The sequence below is a fragment of the Fukomys damarensis genome, unplaced genomic scaffold, assembly GCF_012274545.1.
Source record: "Fukomys damarensis isolate Sample0158 unplaced genomic scaffold, DMR_v1.0_HiC HiC_scaffold_5, whole genome shotgun sequence".
Taxonomy (NCBI): Eukaryota; Metazoa; Chordata; class Mammalia; order Rodentia; family Bathyergidae; genus Fukomys; species Fukomys damarensis.
Window position 1 is genome coordinate 84,205,600 of NW_022900917.1, and position 11,174 is coordinate 84,216,773.

At 50.1% G+C, this 11,174-nt stretch overlaps 2 long non-coding RNA genes across 3 annotated transcripts in view; one reads left to right on the forward strand and one right to left on the reverse strand.

Annotated features, from left to right (window-relative positions):
• Nucleotides 1-11,174, reverse strand: part of LOC117285025 — a 13,794-nt gene that overhangs the window by 1,999 nt on the left and 621 nt on the right. Inside the window, exon 1 of one of the 2 annotated variants that reach the window (XR_004516040.1) lies at nucleotides 37-71. The exons of the other annotated variant lie outside the window; for it this stretch is intronic. This is a non-coding gene — a long non-coding RNA (uncharacterized LOC117285025). Of the gene's footprint in view, nucleotides 1-36; nucleotides 72-11,174 lie in introns of those variants that run through there. 2 annotated transcript variants of the gene reach the window in all.
• LOC104872884 lies at nucleotides 181-2,900 on the forward strand. The gene is made up of 3 exons (XR_783303.3): nucleotides 181-1,100; nucleotides 1,221-1,335; nucleotides 2,239-2,900. It is a non-coding gene; the product is annotated as an uncharacterized LOC104872884 (long non-coding RNA).

The following is an 11,174-nucleotide window of genomic DNA, read 5'->3' on the forward strand; positions in this document are numbered from 1 at the left end:
TTGAGACAGGGGTCTCACTATATAGTTGAGACTGACCTGGAACTCATTCTGTAGCCCATGCTGGTCTTGAACTCACAGCGATCCTCCTGCCTTAGCCTCCCTAGTGCTGGGATTACAGGTGTGCACCACCATGCCCAGCTGGACCACTGATCTTTTTTTTTTTTTGTACCAGGAATCGAACTCCGGTCCTTGTGCTTGCAAGGAAGGCGGCGGAACCGCTGGGCTAAATCCCCGGCCTCGACCACTGATCTTAACCGTCAAAGTGGAATCAGGTTCCTGTGCCTTGCCAAGGCCCTTCTTGCTGTCCCCATGTTCCCCCTGCTCATACTCAGGCCGAGTCCGGCCAGCACCGAGGACAGCTCCGGAGGGCTGGGCCTGTGCTCGCCTGAGATCAGCGCCTAGCAGAGCCGGTCCTCGAGCTGGGTCTGCTCACTGATCCCCGAGCTGGCCCCTGAGCGGATCCCTCCCGTCGGTCCTATGAGCCAATGGTTACCCGGAGCAGGTCCTCCGGGGTTCCTAGAGCGCCCGGAAGTGCTCGCAGCGTGGGGCGGGGCTTACGGCGCCGGACCGACGCCTCCGGTTGGGCTCCGCGGGTACAGGACATGTCCTGCTGCTGCAGTCTGAAGAGACCCGGCCGGGTTTCTGTGGTCTTGCTTTTGGGGCCCCGGGTCGTCCCGCGGCGCCCGACTCACTCCCAGCCGTGGCGGGCTGGGCCTTTGGGGTCCCACAGAGCCCTCAGCATCCACGCGCCATGACTTCCCAAGGCAGGCCCTCCTAGTCGAAGGAGAAAAAGTCCCCGGAAAGGCTAAGTGTCCTGCCCGAAGGCTGGTTCTGAAGTGTCGCGACAGACAATTTTAAGTCTGAGCGTCACTTTAACAGCATCTGTATCCTCAGCTTGGCCGAAGGATGGCAGGAATGCTCCTGCTGTTGAATCCAGAAGTGTCACACCTTTCTGGACTTTGCCTGGATAAGGATAGGTGGCCCGTCAACTGTCTGCCCCCTGGGCCTGGCTGTGTACACCTGAGGAGAGCATCTAGGCTCTCGGAGTGATGGCAAACCTTTTAGAGCTTTCAGTGATACAGCCCGCTACCATATGTGCGGTAGGTTCATCACCACTAAGCTCTAAGCACAGCTCACACCTGTGTTCAATCCCTAGCCCTGAAAGAAAAAAGAAAAGAACTCAGTGCTTTTAACTTGTCCTTAAAATGATCTGTCCTCAGGTCTCGGATTTGGCCAGGAGCTGTGCTGGAGCCGTCTCCCACCACATGAGTGGATCTCATGGTGGATTGAAGCTTGGTGAGGTCCTATCTACAGTTGTGAACTGAGCCCACTCAGGTACTAAGGCCCTTATGTTTTGTCACTGTTCTCTGCATATCCTCAGTTTACTGTGACCATGAGTGGATATGCTTTTTCAGGAGAGATTCCAGGTGGGGATCAGAGAAGCAAAGGAGTCTGTAGGATCTCCAGCCTCCTCTTAAGTGTCTGTGGTGTGACTGTACATGCTTCAGTTGGAAGGCAGAGCGGGGGGGGGGAACCTTTCACCCATTTGGGAGAGCTGTCCCTCTGTGTCCTGGTCATGGCAGGTGGAGTTCAGCCAGCTACACTGTGTGGCTAGTTGGCTGCCACTACGCCTCGTGCAGTCCAGTGTGACTGCTTCGGCAGAGGCCTCAAGCTCCGTGGTCGGAGCCTGGCAGCTGGTGGGTCACCTTCAGCAGAGATCTAGCAGTTGGTAACTTTTGTCATGTACATCCATTGTCCATTTGTCCACTAATTCAGTACACTTGTCAGGCCCCACTCATGCTGAGATGGAAAGCAGTCCCTCAACAGCCAGACAGTTCCCCACAGTGTGCACATGAGCATGTAATTTACCTTGAGTGAACTCCAGCCCAGTCTTGAGTTTCAGGCAGATAGTCATTTGCCTACAGTATGGCAGCTCAACCCAGTCTGGGCTCTCCCCTTTCACCATGCTGCCTCCTACGGCATCTCCATGGTCCTATCCACTTTGGGCTTCACTTGAATGAATCATGATATGTGTACCACTTCGGGTATCACTGTCTTGCTCAGTGCTGTGCCTTAAGATTAGTCCTATATAACTCTGAGTGTTCATAGTGGCCTCTTTCTTTTTTTTTTCTTTTGGTACCGGGGATTGAACTCAGGCCCAGGCCCTTGCCCTTGCGCTTGCCTGGCAGGTGGTGTTTCAAACAGTTCTTTCTTGATAGGTGTGATTTTAACTTACAGCTCCAGGCTCACAGCCAAGAAGTTTCATCGCATTCTGTGTGAAGGACTGGGCTCCTGCATTGTCCCTTTGCAAGTTCTTTTCTTCACAAGAACCACCTAGAAGTATCTGCTTCATCTTTCTCTGCCCATTTATGTATTTTCTTCCAGTTGGTTCTGTTCTTTTGCTACATTGTGTTATTTCCCTCAATCCGTCTAACTCACCTTTCTGTTGTAATTCTGTATCTTGTTGCTTCTAGTGTGGCTCTCCTGAAAATACCTTTTCTTCTTATGGGAATTGTTGAGGAACAAACCCCTCACCTTTGATCATAGACAACAGGCAGATCAGATGGAAAACTAGGAAAGCAAAGCAAGGTTTTTGTATTTCTCAATCTTGCAAGAATGGGTGCCAGCCTAACAAACAGACTAATGCACCCAGCGTGGCTACAAAGAGCAAAAAAACTTTTTTCAGAGATAGTAAAAGAAGCCATGGAGGCCCCTACACAAAGAGCAGTTTAAACCCTAGAGCACAGTAGTTGCTCCCTCCCCTGGCTCCAGTATGGTTTCCTCCTCTTTCTTCACAGTTGAGTACTCTGGGTCCTTAGCCCTTAGCCTGCTCCTTCTGTAAACATTGTGTGGGGTTTATTTATTTATTTATTTTTGGTACAGGGTCGGGGGGATTGAACTCGGATCCATGCGCTTGCGAGGCAGGCAGCAGAAACACTGAGCTAAATCCCCAGCCCTTGTTTGGGTTTTAAAAGCAAATGGTGGCTGAAAACACAAGGTCCCAAGTGTGAACTCTGGTATTAAAAAAAAAAAAGTAAATGGTTAAACTTCAGGGGGCAGCTTCTTCACTGCAAGTACTTTTTTTTTTTTTTTTTTTAGGTCAGAGTTAGCACAGTAAATGCCATACTTTATTGACTTCCTTCCCCCTTTGTTTAGAGATCTTTTTAAATGCATGACCTCAGACCTCAGTCCCATCCTCAGGCATGTAGTTTTTCACTCAGAGCTAAAGACTTTATCTTGGAAACAGACCACTTTTAAGTTTTTGTTTCTTAAAGCAATAGACATAGATTGTAGTGGAGATGTTTTAAGGAAGGCTTACTAAGAAATTAACATAGCAGCACACACCTGTGATCCCAGCACTCAGGGAGGCTGAGGCAGAAGGATAGCTGTGAGTTTGAGGACAGCCTGGGCTATATAGTGAGGTCAAGGCCACCTTGAACTGTATAGTGAAATCCTGTCTCAAAACAAAACAAACAACAACAACAAAACAACAACACAAAGAAATTAACATGGAATAAATACTAGTAGATTATTCTCACTTGTAGTTTGAAAATAATTTTAAAAATTCAAAGTAGTCAGGGGCTAGGGATTTAGCTCAATAGCACAGCACCTGCCTTGCAAGCACAAGGTCCTGAGTTTAATGCCTGGTACAAAAAAAAAAAAATTCCAAGTAGTTTCTCAACATGAACAAATTGGCTGTGACCCCTTCAATTGTTTGAGGTTGTGTTTCTCTTGCTTTTCCCATCCCAAACTGTTGCAGCCTTTCTGACCCAGCGCCCTCTGGTGGTCGTAGAGCTTTAGAGCAGGAGGCCCAGTATCAGTGTGGCAAGGCCCTTCTAGCCAAGTGCTCTCCCTTTGCAGTACCCTCTCTTGACTTCCTACCCACCTTGCAGGACCCTTGTAGGTCACTGAGGGCAACCACAAGGTGTTCTGTCCTTCCTTTTATGTGTGTCCCAGTGTCCAGCACAGCAGGGACAGATGCGTTCAGGTCAGTGCTGTGACTCATCATCATATCAGCACGGATGTGTGGCTGGGACTGACCTGCTCGGCCTCTGGGCATTGGTGCACAACTTTCTCTTTCAACTCTTAGGGCTGCCAGTGTGTCTCACTTCATACCCTCGTAGGGAAAACCCTTACAGTTATAGATCCTGTGAGTCTGTCGAGGCTCTCATACTGTATCTGTCCAGAGCTCATGGCAGCTGTGTCTTTACAATTTATATCCTGTAGCCACCAGGTGGGTAAGGCCCTCCATTGCTCCAGGCCACTCACAGTGTGGCTCTGCTGCTCCACCTGCCATTCTTTTATTTTTTGTTTTTGTTTTTGTTTGTTTTGTTCTTTTGAGACAAGGTCTTGCTATTTAGCCCAGGCTGACCTTGAATTTGTAGAGATCTTCCAGTCTCAGCCTCCAGATCAGAGGGATTACCGGCCTGTGCCACCACATTTGGCAATGCCTGCCATTCTTTTCTGTGTCCTGCTGGGTCAGTATTTATCCCAGTGGCTTATAGTCTTATTTTTCTTTTCTTTCTTTCTTTCTTTTTTTTTTTTTTTTTCTCTGTAACAGGGACCAGACTCACGACTTTGCACTTGCCAGGCAGGCATGGCACCACTGAGCTATATCCCCAGCCCTGTAGTTTCTTTGTTGAATGCTATTATACTTTATCTGAGATTCTCCTTTTTTTGTTTTTAGAGATGCCATTTGTAATATCTTTATTATAATTTTTGTTCAAAGTTAGAAATAAGGAACTCAATGGATAAATTCATCGAAATTGTCATAAAGGTTATAGTTTGGTTTTTTGTTTGTTTGTTTTTTGGTACCGAGGATCAAAGTCGGGTCCTTGCACTTGCAAGGCAGGTAGCAGAACCAGTGAACTAAATCCCCAGCCCAAGGTTATGGTCTTTTTAAGACTGGACCATCTGTAAAACATGTACAGATGTGGGTATATATCAGAGGTCGATCAATCCTCTGACTGCCTAGAAAGGGATACATCGAGGGCTAAAGAAAAAAGACAATAAAGACTCATAATTTCAAGTTATAGGGGGAGGTTGGGGGGGCCAGGAATCAGTGCCAGAGAGTGAGCGGAAGACCAAGACACTCGGACCCTGCTGCTATTTATTGGGTTGATTTATAGGGAGGATTAGATGCCTCAGAGCATGGTGATAATTCTCAGTTCACAAGGATCTTGTGCTGATGTCATCTTGCCCTTAAGCATCACAGCATCATGGGACCATTGAGACCTCAGACAGCGCTAATCGTAATTTAATTGTGAAATGATTTTTTCCCCAAAATTATGTAGAATGGCTCCCGACAGGTCTATCTGAGGGCATTCGCTCTCTCCTGACACCCCAGCTCCTGGCCCGGCCCCATCCATGCCCCTCCCTATATACTCACCCCCATGAAGCAGATACCCCTGCCTCCCTGTCTCTTCCTCTTGCCTCTTCTTTGGTTTCAGACTGTGAAGAATAGGGAGCCCAGAGGAAGGAGCAGGCTCCAGAGCAGGGAACACTGGAAGGGACAGAGCTCTGGGGTATTGGCAGGGGAAAGGCCCCAGGCCAGGACAAGAGTCCCACCAAAGCAAGGAGGGTGCACAGGTAACCCTTGGGAAGGAGCAGCATGGTGGCCTGCATGAGGACTTGGCAGGTGGGCCGGGGTGGGTGAAAGGGTGCTCAAGTGGTGAGGGCCAGCACAGGTGCAGCAGACGGGCACATCCACAGAGCAGGAAGCTCTCCTCAGCACCTACCTCCTGCCGCAATGAAGAGTGCACGGCTCCATGTGAGCACACAGGGCAGGGGCATCACCATGGAGAGGGACCCCAGGGGCATGGCCCAGCACAGGGAGCCAAGCGGACAGGTGGATTCTGGATGGCAGGAGACTGGCAGAGCAGGCCTGTCCCTCCCTTTGGGACTTCTGGGCACCTGTTTAAAAAGTAGGTGCTATGATGCCCTCAGTTCCCTCCCAAGAGCCATGGCCTTTGCAAATATCCTAGACCAGGACACCAACTGGGTGCCTGGAGGCCTGACTTTTTACAGACTTTAGGCAAACTATGGTTTTACATTGTCTAAGGCTTATAAAAAGGAAAAGGAGTTATTCCACACAAAGTATATTTGCTATCTAGCGCTTTACTGAAAAAGCATACAGTTTGTGCCTAAGCCATTCACGCCCACATGGACTTGTCTCTTTGATAGAATGGCTTCCGGACTGGCCACCCAAGTCAGGCCACCAAGGACATGGACACTGGGCTCCATGGGACGGAAGGGAAGGTGGAACAGGGCAGCTGCCAACTCCTTGAGGTTCCCTGTATACCTGAGCCTGGGCAGGTAGAGGGAAGGCAAGGACTATAGCTGGGCATTAGCATGACAGTGGCCTATGCAGGAGAGGGGGCAAGAGTGCCCGCACAGTGGGAGGAGCCCAAGGCCAGCTGGGGTCCCTGGTGAGGAGCCCGGACTTTGTCCAGTGGGTATCGGGGAGCTTCAGAGCCACAATGTGCAGACCTGACTTAGAATGTCCCTTGCTGGAGAAGAGCCCAGCTTCCAAGTATGGAAGCAGAGATGGGGAGGAAAATGACCATTTATACTTTTTAGATAATGCCTTTTAAATAATTTAATTTTAGATGTTTTATTATTTGTTATAAATATATATTAATTAAATATTTGTTGGCTATTGTAGCTTTCCACGATAGCCCATGCTGTGTACTTTTATCTTTCTTTTTGTCCTCTTTTTCTCATTACTCAGCCCAAGTTTGCTCTGCAGAGACAATTTCTCTCCCATTCTTCACTTTTATTTTCCCAGCACTTGGGAGGCAGAGGCAGGAGGATCGCTGTGAGTTCGAGACCAGCCTGGGCTACATAGTGAGTTCCAGGTCAGTCTCAACTACATAGTGAGACCCTGTCTCAAAAAACCAAAAAAAAAAAAAAAAGAAAGAAAGAAAGATAGAAACTACCAGCTTCATTTCTTACTCAGGAAACACAATAGAGTCAAATAACTGTTACACACATGGACATTTGGACACATATAGCACACATATACTCCAAAACCCTGGGAAATGTAAAGACACCCACCATTGGTCCTGGGCACAGATATGCACAGCCAGGGTGGGCTCAGGAGATCAAATGGACAGAGGGAAACCTGAGATGCCAGAGGTTGCTTTCCCTGCCCCGCTGGGTACTAGTGAGCACAACCTTGGCCACTGGAGGCCTAGACCCATGTCCCCATTTCCCTGCAGAGGCCCTCCATTTCCAGGGGAGGCCCAGCAGACCCCGGCCCTGCTCCACAGCCTTGTACCCCACTTGTGGGAAGGCCACTCGGTCTCAGTGCACAGACCCCATGCAGAGGTACAGCGGGCATGCAGTGATCATGGGGCCTGTGTTTGTGCAACCAGCCAGCACACGAGGGGAACAGCCTTGCCCTCAAAGTCCTACCATCAGAAAACAAGCGTACTCCTTCAGGAAGGGGCTCAGAGGTGGGGGTAAAATAGGGGCCTCTGTGTTCTAGCTGCCTTCACTTCACTCTGTCCTTCCTCCGCTTCTCTTCCTACCTGAAAACACAACAGGGAGAGGGCTGGCTGTCAAGTGCTGTCCACACGTGCCAGCCAGGGCCAGCCTTCTGTGTTGGCCCCCTGACTCCCCAACAAGTGCACACACACAGGCTCTGTGACCTGCAGCTCAGAGGGGAGGAAGACAAGGCTAGTGTGGCTGTGATTGGAGAGCCCTTTCTTCAATGAGCTGGGAGTTGTGGGGGACACAGGTGGTTCAGGGACAGGGACCTACCTGCGGTCCCACAAGGGAGAGGTGGGGGAGGGGAGTGAGGACAAGGACAGAGGCAGGAAGCCCCAACCCAGAGGGACTGCACCAATACAGCCTTTCCCCTGTGAGGTACCACCCCCTTCTGTCCCAAGATCTTCCCAGACCAGGGCATCCTCTCCGAAGAAAACCTCATCTCAGAGACAGTTGGACTTGACCCATTGTGGGCCTCACCACACCCTAACCCTGCTTCAGATCATCATCTGTTCAATGTATCTGCCCTGGGTCACCATCACTGTGCTACCCAGGGGACACACAGACACCAAGAAACTGCAGGGAGCAAACAAGCCAAATCAGATCCTGAAACACCTAGAAGCCTGGAGGAGCAGTCCCCACACAGGCAGCAGCACCAAGGGCAGAGTGCACACGAGGAGGTGGGAAGAGAGATGACCACTCCTGCCTGGGCCTCAGGGCTTAGCAATCCTCCTTCAATGGGCCCGGTAGCCTCAAATGAGTATCCCACAAGTGGAAAGAGGTCTCTGGTGGTAGGAGAACAGAAGGATGTGAGCAACAGATATTCTGAAAGGGGCTTTCTGCAGAGAAGCACTGGGGAGTGTTAGGAGGAGCAGAGAGGGTGATTTGGGCAGAGCTGACAAGCTTTCAAAGAAGCTGGTGGGATTAGCCAGGAGTGGTAGTTCAGGCCTGTAATCCCATTACTGAGGGAGGCTGAGGCAAGAGGACCTCAAATTCAAATCCCACCTGGAAAATTTAGCAAGGCTCTGTCTCAAAAAAAGAGTTGGTGGGGGAGAAGAGTGGGGATTGGGGAACACCCCAGGGGTTTGATCTCCATACCACAACAAAACAAAAACACTGGTGGGCTTAAGGACTTTATCAAATAATATCAAGGAGCTCTTTGCTGTGTATATATATGTGCTCTGAGAATGCTGGGAGAGGAAGGCAGGCAGGACAGGACCCTGAACCACAGGGCAGCCATTAGCCTTGCCCTGAGGTTGGAAACTGCCTGGCACAGGAGTCCTACCAAGAAGTGAATAACTGGCCAGGCGCGGTGGCGCACGCCTGTAATCCCAGCACTGGGGAGGCTGAGATAGGAGGATCACTGTGAGTTCGAGACCAGCCTGGGCTACATAGTAAGTTCCAGGTCAGTCTCAACTATATAGTGAGACCCTGTCTCAAAAAAACAAAACGAAACAAAAAAACAAGCGAATAGCTGAACTGGCCTCCCAAGTGTTCATTCTCAACAGCACAGGAGCCAGAATCTGGAAGCCTGGGGCGGAGGGGTATGTATACTGGGCAGGTGGGGAAAGGAGTAAGATAGGAGGTAGGGCGTGGTAAAGATGACTGGGGAAATAAGCAGGACCTGTCAATTACAAAATCCAAGACAGTGCCAAGTAATCCCCAGCACCCCATATGTGTAACTTCTTGCTGCTCCCATGAGACATGGACAACACAAAAGGACACAGACGCCAGCAACATAGCGCCTGCTGTGGTGACTCCTCACAGTAGCCCACTCTGTGTTTTCTAGACCAGGGCATACTTTTATTTTTGCTCTTTTTCACCTTTCCTCTTGCTTGGGCCAAGTTTGCTCTGTAGAGCCAGTTTTCCCCTTACCCCTTCACCTTTTACTTTTCAAATAAACTTTTGGCACTGTTTTTGGCTTGTCTCATTCAATTATTTGCTTCAGGCAAGAAAGACCTTGAACTCATTTAATCGTGTGAGCCATTTAAAAGAAACCACCTGAAACAGAAGGGATCCATTAAATCCAAAAGTCTTCAAGGGTCAGAGACAGTACCGTTTATCTCAACATTCTATGGTGTTAAATAGCTCCACCTACCTTATTCCAGCATGCCAGGGTGGCACCGAGAGCAGGATGCACAAGGCACCACTAAAAATTAAACTAAGATGCTTTCTCATAGAAAAAGAAAAAATCAGCCAGGCATAATGGCACATGCCTATAATCCCAGCACTCGGGAGGGTGAGGCAGGAGGATCACTGAGTTCGAGACCAGACTGGGCTACATAGTGAGACCCTGTCTCAAAAAAACAAATTTTTTTTTTAAAAAAGAAAAGAAAAAAATGGAAACAAAGTCTGTAAATAGGGAAGGGTGAAAGGAGGGGAGGGGTACGGGGGGGAGGGATAAAAACCAAAATACATCATGTAAAGATACAAGATCCCTAGCCAGGCATGGTGGTGCACGCCTGTAATCCCAGCCCTTGTGGGGCTGAGGCAGGAGGATCACTATGAGTTCAAAACCAGCCTGAGCTACATAGCTCCAGGTCAGTCTCACTACATAGTGAGGCCCTGTCTCAACCAAAAACAAAAAGGTACAAGATCCCAATGGTGAATGTAACTATACTGTATACCTAAAATGTACCAATAAACTTCGTGAAGAAAAAAAAAGATGCCTTCTCATAGACCCACCAAAGAGTCATCTCAGCACAAGAGTATGAGAAAATGTGAAAAGCATGTCTTTGAACTGACAGTAATGCTGACTATACAAGCTTGTCACCAAAGCCAAGCAGGGTGTGAGGTGCTGCATTGTGGTGACTGTCATCTGTCCCTTCGGACAGGGATACCACGCACTGCCCTCAGAAGCAAGTCCCTACCACCTTACCACGCCTATGCAACCAGACCCCACTGCTCCTCCTGAAGCGTCTGCCTGCGCCTTTGGGTGGAAGCGCACCATCTGGGGTTGCCACCCAGCCCACTGAGTGCAGCTAAGAAGCCATGCTCTCAGCACTACATGACAACTAATAAACTCCACTGGCCATAGGGACGCTTGAGGCAACCTCCCTGTGCAGGCAGTGAGGCTGGGACCCAATAACCCGCTGGCAAGCGAGAGACCTGGGGTGTGCACTGGACGCTGTGGTCCCGGGTCAGTGAGCTCAGGCACCCTAGGAGAATCTATGGGAACCCCAGAATCTGAACTCTCAGACTAGTTCTAAACCAAATAGGCAGCACAGAGGCCTAGACATAGCCACAGGGATGCGCGGGGAGCGCAGGGCCTGTCACCCTGGGCAGGACTTGGTTTCAGGATTCCACAGGTCACTCACTGTACATGGTGGGGTGCGGCAGCCCTTCAAGATACCCGAGATTTTGGTTGGGTGACCGAAGAATGGGCGGCCCTCCTGCAGGTTAGTACCAGATTCGCCCTCAGATCTGGTCTGGCCCACGTGCCCGCCTTACCCAGCTCCACGGCCTTTGACTCGGACCCGAGGCCCAGCGGAAGGGAATGTTCCGGAGTCGTAAGGGCATCGCCCTACCCAGCCCCAGGAGCAAGCCAGCCTTCATCCGCTGTGGGGCTGTGCTCCTAGGGAAGCGAGGCGGCTGGCCCACCTTAGCTCCGCCCACCCATCCCCGATACCCACCTCCCCTCCCCCATCCGCCTACAGCCCGCTAACGCCCACTGACAGAGCCCC